Source organism: Cervus elaphus, chromosome 10 (genome assembly GCF_910594005.1).
Source record: "Cervus elaphus chromosome 10, mCerEla1.1, whole genome shotgun sequence".
Taxonomy (NCBI): domain Eukaryota; kingdom Metazoa; phylum Chordata; class Mammalia; order Artiodactyla; family Cervidae; genus Cervus; species Cervus elaphus.
In genome coordinates this window covers 2,382,099-2,393,489 of record NC_057824.1, presented here as the reverse complement: position 1 = coordinate 2,393,489, position 11,391 = coordinate 2,382,099, and positions in this window count along the sequence as shown.

The window sequence follows — 11,391 nt, the reverse complement described above, 5'->3', positions numbered from 1 at the left end:
ACCTGGGGTATATTCTCGAGTTACGACGGGGATGGCCCTTCCACACACGTGTTTGTTCAGCCACGTCAGGACTCTTGCCTAGATGCGAGACACAACTCGGGATTCTCCTCGAGGCTTGGCAAGGCAATTGGGACGCCTCTCCAGCTGAGGCGGGAGACCAAGGGTCCCTTTCCACGTGCCACAGGAATCCTGGGACTCCTATCAAGTTTCACGAGGAGTCAGGCATCGTCTCCTTTGGAGGCACTGATCTCCGCGTACCTCTGGAGTTTTCAAAGGATGTGAGGCCTCCGGTCGCGATGAGGTGGGGAACTAGGTCTTTCTCTGTGGTCTCCACAGGGGATTCAGACATCCTTTCATCTTGGGAGATGCAAGACGAGCCTGCATTCAAGTCACTGCAGGGATATCCGGCCTTATTTCGAGTCAGGGCATCGCGGTGTCCATTCCACTTGAGGCCGCAAACTCAGGGTCCCACTCACATACCTAGAGCTGAGAGAAGCCTCCTCTTGAGGTGCTTGTGGTAAGGTGGTATTCCTCTGGAGTCGAAGCCAGGGACTAACCTCTCATCTCGAGTTGATTTTTGGCCCACGGAGCTCTTTCGTGTTGCTACAGTGACCTCAGGATCCCTCTAGCCTTGAAACAGTGTTCTTGGGGTTTCTCTGGAGTGCCATCAAGGAAATCAAGGCTCCTTTCATGTGTGATGTGCAACACGGAATTGCTCTGCACGCAGTTCAGGGGAATCGGGCCTCATCTCGCGGCGAGGGGAAAGTCTCATGGTTTTTCTCGAGTTGCGGCGGGAACCTAGGGTATATTCTCGAGTTACGACGGGGATGGCCCTTCCACACACGTGTGTGTTCAGCCATGTCAGGACTCCTGCCTAGTTGCGAGGGACAACTCGGGATTCTCCTCGAGGCTTTGCAGGGCAATTGGGACGCCTCTCCAGCTGAGACGGGAGACCAAGGGTCCCTTTCCACGTGCCACAGGAATCCTGGGTCTCCTATCAAGTTTCACGAGGAGTCAGGCATCGTCTCCTTTGGAGGCACTGATCTCCGCATACCTCTGTTGTTTTCAAAGGATTTGAGGCCTCCTGTCGCGATGAGGTGGGGAACTAGGTCTTTCTCTGTGGTCTCCACAGGGGATTCAGACACCCTTTCGTCTTGGGAGATGCAAAACGAGCCTGCATTCCAGTCACTGCAGGGGTATCCGGCCTTATTTCGAGTCAGGGCATCGCGGTGTCCATTCCACTTGAGGCCGCAAACTCAGGGTCCCTCTCACATACCTAAAGCTGAGCGAAGCCTCCTCTTGAGGTGCTTGTGGTAAGGTGGTATTCCTCTGGAGTCGAAGCCAGGGACTAACCTCTCATCTCGAGTTGATTTTTGGTCCACGGAGCACTTTCGTGTTGCTACAGTGACCTCAGGATCCCTCTAGCCTTGAAACAATGTTCTTGGGGTTTCTCTGGAGTGCCATCAAGGAAATCAAGGCTCCTTTCATGTGTGATGTGCAACACAGAATTGCTCTGCACGCAGTGCAGGGGAATCGGGCCTCATCTCGCGGCGAGGGGAAAGTCTCATGGTTTTTCTCGAGTTGCGGCGGGAACCTGGGGTATATTCTCGAGTTACGACGGGGATGGCCCTTCCACACACGTGTTTGTTCAGCCACGTCAGGACTCTTGCCTAGTTGCGAGACACAACTCGGGATTCTCCTCGAGGCTTGGCAAGGCAATTGGGACGCCTCTCCAGCTGAGGCGGGAGACCAAGTGTCCCTTTCCACGTGCCACAGGAATTCTGGGACTCCTATCAAGTTTCACGAGGAGTCAGGCATCGTCTCCTTTGGAGGCACTGATCTCCGCGTACCTCTGGAGTTTTCAAAGGATGTGAGGCCTCCGGTCGCGATGAGGTGGGGAACTAGGTGTTTCTCTGTGGTCTCCACAGGGGATTCAGACATCCTTTCATCTTGGGAGATGCAAGACGAGCCTGCATTCAAGTCACTGCAGGGATATCCAGCCTTATTTCGCGTCAGGGCATCGCGGTGTCCATTCCACTTGAGGCCGCAAACTCAGGGTCCCTCTCACATACCTAGAGCTGAGAGAAGCCTCCTCTTGAGGTGCTTGTGGTAAGGTGGTATTCCTCAGGAGTCGAAGCCAGGGACTAACCTCTCATCTCGAGTTGATTTTTGGCCCACAGAGCTCTTTCGTGTTGCTACAGTGACCTCAGGATCCCTCTAGCCTTGAAACAGTGTTCTTGGGGTTTCTCTGGAGTGCCATCAAGGAAATCAAGGCTCCTTTCATGTGTGATGTGCAACACGGAATTGCTCTGCACGCAGTGCTGGGGAATCGGGCCTCATCTCGCAGCGAGGAGGAAGTCTCATGGTTTTTCTCGAGTTGCGGCGGGAACCTGGGGTATATTCTCGAGTTACGACGGGGATGGCCCTTCCACACACGTGTGTGTTCAGCCATGTCAGGACTCCTGCCTAGGTGCGAGGGACAACTCGGGATTCTCCTCGAGGCTTTGCAGGGCAATTGGGACCCCTCTCCAGCTGAGACGGGAGACCAAGTATCCCTTTCCACGTGCCACAGGAATCCTGGGTCTCCTATCAAGTTTCACGAGGAGTCAGGCATCGTCTCCTTTGGAGGCACTGATCTCCGCGTACCTCTGGAGTTTTCAAAGGATTTGAGGCCTCCTGTCGCGATGAGGTGGGGAACTAGGTCTTTCTCTGTGGTCTCCACAGGGGATTCAGACACCCTTTCGTCTTGGGAGATGCAAGACGAGCCTGCATTCCAGTCACTGCAGGGATATCCGGCCTTATTTCGAGTCAGGGCATCGCGGTGTCCATTCCACTTGAGGCCGCAAACTCAGGGTCCCTCTCACATACCTAGAGCTGAGAGAAGCCTCCTCTTGAGGTGCTTGTGGTAAGGTGGTATTCCTCTGGAGTCGAAGCCAGGGACTAACCTCTCATCTCGAGTTGATTTTTGGCCCACGGAGCTCTTTCGTGTTGCTACAGTGACCTCAGGATCCCTCTAGCCTTGAAACAGTGTTCTTGGGGTTTCTCTGGAGTGCCATGAAGGAAATCAAGGCTCCTTTCATGTGTGATGTGCAACACAGAATTGCTCTGCACGCAGTGCAGGGGAATCGGGCCTCATCTCGCGGCGAGGGGGAAGTCTCATGGATTTTCTCGAGTTGCGGCGGGAACCTGGGGTATATTCTCGAGTTACGACGGGGATGGCCCTTTCACCCACGTGTTTCTTCAGCGACGTCAGGACTCCTGCCTAGTTGCGAGGGACAACTCTGGATTCTCCTCGAGGCTTGGCAGGGCAATTGGGACGCCTCTCCAGCTGAGGCAGGAGACCATGTGTCCCTTTCCAAGTGCCACAGGAATCCTGGGTCTCCTATCAAGTTTCACGAGGAGTCAGGCATCGTCTCCTTTGGAGGCACTGATCTCCGCTTACCTCTGGAGTTTTCAAAGGATGTGAGGCTATCGGTCGCGATGAGGTGGGGAACTAAGTCTTTCTCTGTGCATTCCACAGGGGATTCAGACATCCTTTCGTCCTGGGAGATGCAAGACGAGCCTGCATTGAAGTCACTGCAGGGATATCCGGCCTTATTTCGCGTCAGGGCATCGCGGTGTCCATTCCACTTGAGGCCGCAAACTCAGGGTCCCTCTCACATACCTAGAGCTGAGAGAAGCCTCCTCGTGAGGTGCTTGTGGTAAGGTCGTATTCCTCAGGAGTCGAAGCGAGGGACTAACCTCTCATCTCGTGTTGATTCTTGGTCCACGGAGCTCTTTCGTGTTGCTACAGTGACCTCAGGATCCCTCTAGCCTTGAAACAGTGTTCTTGGGGTTTCTCTGGAGTGCCATCAAGGAAATCAAGGTTCCTTTCATGTGTGATGTGCAACACGGAATTGCTCTGCACGCAGTGCAGGGGAATCGGGCCTCATCTCGCGGCGAGGGGAAAGTCTCATGGTATTTCTCAAGTTGCGGCGGGAACCTGGAATATATTCTCGAGTTACGACGGGGATGGCCCTTCCACACACGTGTGTGTTCAGCCATGTCAGGACTCCTGCCTAGTTGCGAGGGACAACTCGGGATTCTCCTCGAGGCTTTGCAGGGCAATTGGGATGCCTCTCCAGCTGAGACGGGAGACCAAGGGTCCCTTTCCACGTGCCACAGGAATCCTGGGTCTCCTATCAAGTTTCACGAGGAGTCAGGCATCGTCTCCTTTGGAGGCACTGATCTCCGCGTACCTCTGGAGTTTTCAAAGGATTTAAGGCCTCCTGTCGCGATGAGGTGGGGAACTAGGTCTTTCTCTGTGGTCTCCACAGGGGATTCAGACACCTTTTCGTCTTGGGAGATGCAAGACGAGCCTGCATTCCAGTCACTGCAGGGATATCCGGCCTTATTTCGAGTCAGGGCATCGCGGTGTCCATTCCACTTGAGGCCACAAACTCAGGGTCCCTCTCACATACCTAGAGCTGAGAGAAGCCTCCTCTTGAGGTGCTTGTGGTAAGGTGGTATTCCTCTGGAGTCGAAGCCAGGGACTAACCTCTCATCTCGAGTTGATTTTTGGCCCACGGAGCTCTTTCGTGTTGCTACAGTGACTTCAGGATCCCTCTAGCCTTGAAACAGTGTTCTTGGGGTTTCTCTGGAGTGCCATGAAGGAAATCAAGGCTCCTTTCATGTGTGATGTGCAGCACAGAATTGCTCTGCACGCAGTGCAGGGGAATCGGGCCTCATCTCGCGGCGAGGGGGAAGTCTCATGGTTTTTCTCGAGTTGCGGCGGGAACCTGGGGTATATTCTCGAGTTACGACGGGGATGGCCCTTCCACACACGTGTTTGTTCAGCCACGTCAGGACTCTTGCCTAGATGCGAGACACAACTCGGGATTCTCCTCGAGGCTTGGCAAGGCAATTGGGACGCCTCTCCAGCTGAGGCGGGAGACCAAGGGTCCCTTTCCACGTGCCACAGGAATCCTGGGACTCCTATCAAGTTTCACGAGGAGTCAGGCATCGTCTCCTTTGGAGGCACTGATCTCCGCGTACCTCTGGAGTTTTCAAAGGATGTGAGGCCTCCGGTCGCGATGAGGTGGGGAACTAGGTCTTTCTCTGTGGTCTCCACAGGGGATTCAGACATCCTTTCATCTTGGGAGATGCAAGACGAGCCTGCATTCAAGTCACTGCAGGGATATCCGGCCTTATTTCGAGTCAGGGCATCGCGGTGTCCATTCCACTTGAGGCCGCAAACTCAGGGTCCCTCTCACATACCTAGAGCTGAGAGAAGCCTCCTCTTGAGGTGCTTGTGGTAAGGTGGTATTCCTCTGGAGTCGAAGCCAGGGACTAACCTCTCATCTCGAGTTGATTTTTGGCCCACGGAGCTCTTTCGTGTTGCTACAGTGACCTCAGGATCCCTCTAGCCTTGAAACAGTGTTCTTGGGGTTTCTCTGGAGTGCCATCAAGGAAATCAAGGCTCCTTTCATGTGTGATGTGCAACACGGAATTGCTCTGCACGCAGTTCAGGGGAATCGGGCCTCATCTCGCGGCGAGGGGAAAGTCTCATGGTTTTTCTCGAGTTGCGGCGGGAACCTGGGGTATATTCTCGGGTTACGACGGGGATGGCCCTTCCACACACGTGTGTGTTCAGCCATGTCAGGACTCCTGCCTAGGTGTGAGGGACAACTCGGGATTCTCCTCGAGGCTTTGCAGGGCAATTGGGACCCCTCTCCAGCTGAGACGGGAGACCAAGTATCCCTTTCCACGTGCCACAGGAATCCTGGGTCTCCTATCAAGTTTCACGAGGAGTCAGGCATCGTCTCCTTTGGAGGCACTGATCTCCGCGTACCTCTGGAGTTTTCAAAGGATTTGAGGCCTCCTGTCGCGATGAGGTGGGGAACTAGGTATTTCTCTGTGGTCTCCACAGGGGATTCAGACACCCTTTCGTCTTGGGAGATGCAAGACGAGACTGCATTCCAGTCACTGCAGGGATATCCGGCCTTATTTCGAGTCAGGGCATCGCGGTGTCCATTCCACTTGAGGCCGCAAACTCAGGGTCCCTCTCACATACCTAGAGCTGAGAGAAGCCTCCTCTTGAGGTGCTTGTGGTAAGGTGGTATTCCTCTGGAGTCGAAGCCAGGGACTAACCTCTCATCTCGAGTTGATTTTTGGCCCACGGAGCTCTTTCGTGTTGCTACAGTGACCTCAGGATCCCTCTAGCCTTGAAACAGTGTTCTTGGGGTTTCTCTGGAGTGCCATGAAGGAAATCAAGGCTCCTTTCATGTGTGATGTGCAACACAGAATTGCTCTGCACGCAGTGCAGGGGAATCGGGCCTCATCTCGCGGCGAGGGGGAAGTCTCATGGATTTTCTCGAGTTGCGGCGGGAACCTGGGGTATATTCTCGAGTTACGACGGGGATGGCCCTTTCACCCACGTGTTTCTTCAGCGACGTCAGGACTCCTGCCTAGTTGCGAGGGACAACTCTGGATTCTCCTCGAGGCTTGGCAGGGCAATTGGGACGCCTCTCCAGCTGAGGCAGGAGACCATGTGTCCCTTTCCAAGTGCCACAGGAATCCTGGGACTCCTATCAAGTTTCACGAGGAGTCAGGCATCGTCTCCTTTGGAGGCACTGATCTCCGCTTACCTCTGGAGTTTTCAAAGGATGTGAGGCTATCGGTCGCGATGAGGTGGGGAACTAAGTCTTTCTCTGTGCATTCCACAGGGGATTCAGACATCCTTTCGTCCTGGGAGATGCAAGACGAGCCTTCATTGAAGTCACTGCAGGGATATCCGGCCTTATTTCGCGTCAGGGCATCGCGGTGTCCATTCCACTTGAGGCCACAAACTCAGGGTCCCTCTCACATACCTAGAGCTGAGAGAAGCCTCCTCTTGAGGTGCTTGTGGTAAGGTGGTATTCCTCAGGAGTCGAAGCCAGGGACTAACCTCTCATCTCGAGTTGATTTTTGGCCCACAGAGCTCTTTCGTGTTGCTACAGTGACCTCAGGATCCCTCTAGCCTTGAAACAGTGTTCTTGGGGTTTCTCTGGAGTGCCATCAAGGAAATCAAGGCTCCTTTCATGTGTGATGTGCAACACGGAATTGCTCTGCACGCAGTGCTGGGGAATCGGGCCTCATCTCGCAGCGAGGAGGAAGTCTCATGGTTTTTCTCGAGTTGCGGCGGGAACCTGGGGTATATTCTCGAGTTACGACGGGGATGGCCCTTCCACCCACGTGTGTGTTCAGCCATGTCAGGACTCCTGCCTAGGTGCGAGGGACAACTCGGGATTCTCTTCGAGGCTTTGCAGGGCAATTGGGACCCCTCTCCAGCTGAGACGGGAGACCAAGTATCCCTTTCCACGTGCCACAGGAATCCTGGGTCTCCTATCAAGTTTCACGAGGAGTCAGGCATCGTCTCCTTTGGAGGCACTGATCTCCGCGTACCTCTGGAGTTTTCAAAGGATTTGAGGCCTCCTGTCGCGATGAGGTGGGGAACTAGGTCTTTCTCTGTGGTCTCCACAGGGGATTCAGACACCCTTTCGTCTTGGGAGATGCAAGACGAGCCTGCATTCCAGTCACTGCAGGGATATCCGGCCTTATTTCGAGTCAGGGCATCGCGGTGTCCATTCCACTTGAGGCCGCAAACTCAGGGTCCCTCTCACATACCTAGAGCTGAGAGAAGCCTCCTCTTGAGGTGCTTGTGGTAAGGTGGTATTCCTCTGGAGTCGAAGCCAGGGACTAACCTCTCATCTCGAGTTGATTTTTGGCCCACGGAGCTCTTTCGTGTTGCTACAGTGACCTCAGGATCCCTCTAGCCTTGAAACAGTGTTCTTGGGGTTTCTCTGGAGTGCCATGAAGGAAATCAAGGCTCCTTTCATGTGTGATGTGCAACACAGAATTGCTCTGCACGCAGTGCAGGGGAATCGGGCCTCATCTCGCGGCGAGGGGGAAGTCTCATGGATTTTCTCGAGTTGCGGCGGGAACCTGGGGTATATTCTCGAGTTACGACGGGGATGGCCCTTTCACCCACGTGTTTCTTCAGCGACGTCAGGACTCCTGCCTAGTTGCGAGGGACAACTCTGGATTCTCCTCGAGGCTTGGCAGGGCAATTGGGACGCCTCTCCAGCTGAGGCAGGAGACCATGTGTTCCTTTCCAAGTGCCACAGGAATCCTGGGACTCCTATCAAGTTTCACGAGGAGTCAGGCATCGTCTCCTTTGGAGGCACTGATCTCCGCTTACCTCTGGAGTTTTCAAAGGATGTGAGGCTATCGGTCGCGATGAGGTGGGGAACTAAGTCTTTCTCTGTGCATTCCACAGGGGATTCAGACATCCTTTCGTCCTGGGAGATGCAAGACGAGCCTTCATTGAAGTCACTGCAGGGATATCCGGCCTTATTTCGCGTCAGGGCATCGCGGTGTCCATTCCACTTGAGGCCGCAAACTCAGGGTCCCTCTCACATACCTAGAGCTGAGAGAAGCCTCCTCGTGAGGTGCTTGTGGTAAGGTCGTATTCCTCAGGAGTCGAAGCCAGGGACTAACCTCTCATCTCGTGTTGATTCTTGGTCCACGGAGCTCTTTCTTGTTGCTACAGTGACCTCAGGATCCCTCTAGCCTTGAAACAGTGTTCTTGGGGTTTCTCTGGAGTGCCATCAAGGAAATCAAGGTTCCTTTCATGTGTGATGTGCAACACGGAATTGCTCTGCACGCAGCGCAGGGGAATCGGGCCTCATCTCGCGGCGAGGGGGAAGTCTCATGGTATTTCTCAAGTTGCGGCGGGAACCTGGAATATATTCTCGAGTTACGACGGGGATGGCCCTTCCACACACGTGTGTGTTCAGCCATGTCAGGACTCCTGCCTAGTTGCGAGGGACAACTCGGGATTCTCCTCGAGGCTTTGCAGGGCAATTGGGATGCCTCTCCAGCTGAGACGGGAGACCAAGGGTCCCTTTCCACGTGCCACAGGAATCCTGGGTCTCCTATCAAGTTTCACGAGGAGTCAGGCATCGTCTCCTTTGGAGGCACTGATCTCCGCGTACCTCTGGAGTTTTCAAAGGATTTAAGGCCTCCTGTCGCGATGAGGTGGGGAACTAGGTCTTTCTCTGTGGTCTCCACAGGGGATTCAGACACCTTTTCGTCTTGGGAGATGCAAGACGAGCCTGCATTCCAGTCACTGCAGGGATATCCGGCCTTATTTCGAGTCAGGGCAACGCGGTGTCCATTCCACTTGAGGCCGCAAACTCAGGGTCCCTCTCACATACCTAGAGCTGAGAGAAGCCTCCTCTTGAGGTGCTTGTGGTAAGGTGGTATTCCTCTGGAGTCGAAGCCAGGGACTAACCTCTCATCTCGAGTTGATTTTTGGCCCACGGAGCTCTTTCGTGTTGCTACAGTGACTTCAGGATCCCTCTAGCCTTGAAACAGTGTTCTTGGGGTTTCTCTGGAGTGCCATGAAGGAAATCAAGGCTCCTTTCATGTGTGATGTGCAGCACAGAATTGCTCTGCACGCAGTGCAGGGGAATCGGGCCTCATCTCGCGGCGAGGGGGAAGTCTCATGGTTTTTCTCGAGTTGCGGCGGGAACCTGGGGTATATTCTCGAGTTACGACGGGGATGGCCCTTCCACACACGTGTTTGTTCAGCCACGTCAGGACTCTTGCCTAGATGCGAGACACAACTCGGGATTCTCCTCGAGGCTTGGCAAGGCAATTGGGACGCCTCTCCAGCTGAGGCGGGAGACCAAGGGTCCCTTTCCACGTGCCACAGGAATCCTGGGACTCCTATCAAGTTTCACGAGGAGTCAGGCATCGTCTCCTTTGGAGGCACTGATCTCCGCGTACCTCTGGAGTTTTCAAAGGATGTGAGGCCTCCGGTCGCGATGAGGTGGGAAACTAGGTCTTTCTCTGTGGTCTCCACAGGGGATTCAGACATCCTTTCATCTTGGGAGATGCAAGACGAGCCTGCATTCAAGTCACTGCAGGGATATCCGGCCTTATTTCGAGTCAGGGCATCGCGGTGTCCATTCCACTTGAGGCCGCAAACTCAGGGTCCCTCTCACATACCTAGAGCTGAGAGAAGCCTCCTCTTGAGGTGCTTGTGGTAAGGTGGTATTCCTCTGGAGTCGAAGCCAGGGACTAACCTCTCATCTCGAGTTGATTTTTGGCCCACGGAGCTCTTTCGTGTTGCTACAGTGACCTCAGGATCCCTCTAGCCTTGAAACAGTGATCTTGGGGTTTCTCTGGAGTGCCATCAAGGAAATCAAGGCTCCTTTCATGTGTGATGTGCAACACGGAATTGCTCTGCACGCAGTTCAGGGGAATCGGGCCTCATCTCGCGGCGAGGGGAAAGTCTCATGGTTTTTCTCGAGTTGCGGCGGGAACCTGGGGTATATTCTCGAGTTACGACGGGGATGGCCCTTCCACACACGTGTGTGTTCAGCCATGTCAGGACTCCTGCCTAGTTGCGAGGGACAACTCGGGATTCTCCTCGAGGCTTTGCAGGGCAATTGGGACGCCTCTCCAGCTGAGACGGGAGACCAAGGGTCCCTTTCCACGTGCCACAGGAATCCTGGGTCTCCTATCAAGTTTCACGAGGAGTCAGGCATCGTCTCCTTTGGAGGCACTGATCTCCGCATACCTCTGGAGTTTTCAAAGGATGTGAGGCCTCCGGTCGCGATGAGGTGGGGAACTAGCTCTTTCTCTGTGGTCTCCACAGGGGATTCAGACACCCTTTCGTCTTGGGAGATGCAAGACGAGACTGCATTCCAGTCACTGCAGGGATATCCGGCCTTATTTCGAGTCAGGGCATCGCGGTGTCCATTCCACTTGAGGCCGCAAACTCAGGGTCCCTCTCACATACCTAGAGCTGAGAGAAGCCTCCTCTTGAGGTGCTTGTGGTAAGGTGGTATTCCTCTGGAGTCGAAGCCAGGGACTAACCTCTCATCTCGAGTTGATTTTTGGCCCACGGAGCTCTTTCGTGTTGCTACAGTGACCTCAGGATCCCTCTAGCCTTGAAACAGTGTTCTTGGGGTTTCTCTGGAGTGCCATGAAGGAAATCAAGGCTCCTTTCATGTGTGATGTGCAACACAGAATTGCTCTGCACGCAGTGCAGGGGAATCGGGCCTCATCTCGCGGCGAGGGGGAAGTCTCATGGATTTTCTCGAGTTGCGGCGGGAACCTGGGGTATATTCTCGAGTTACGACGGGGATGGCCCTTTCACCCACGTGTTTCTTCAGCGACGTCAGGACTCCTGCCTAGTTGCGAGGGACAACTCTGGATTCTCCTCGAGGCTTGGCAGGGCAATTGGGACGCCTCTCCAGCTGAGGCAGGAGACCATGTGTCCCTTTCCAAGTGCCACAGGAATCCTGGGACTCCTATCAAGTTTCACGAGGAGTCAGGCATCGTCTCCTTTGGAGGCACTGA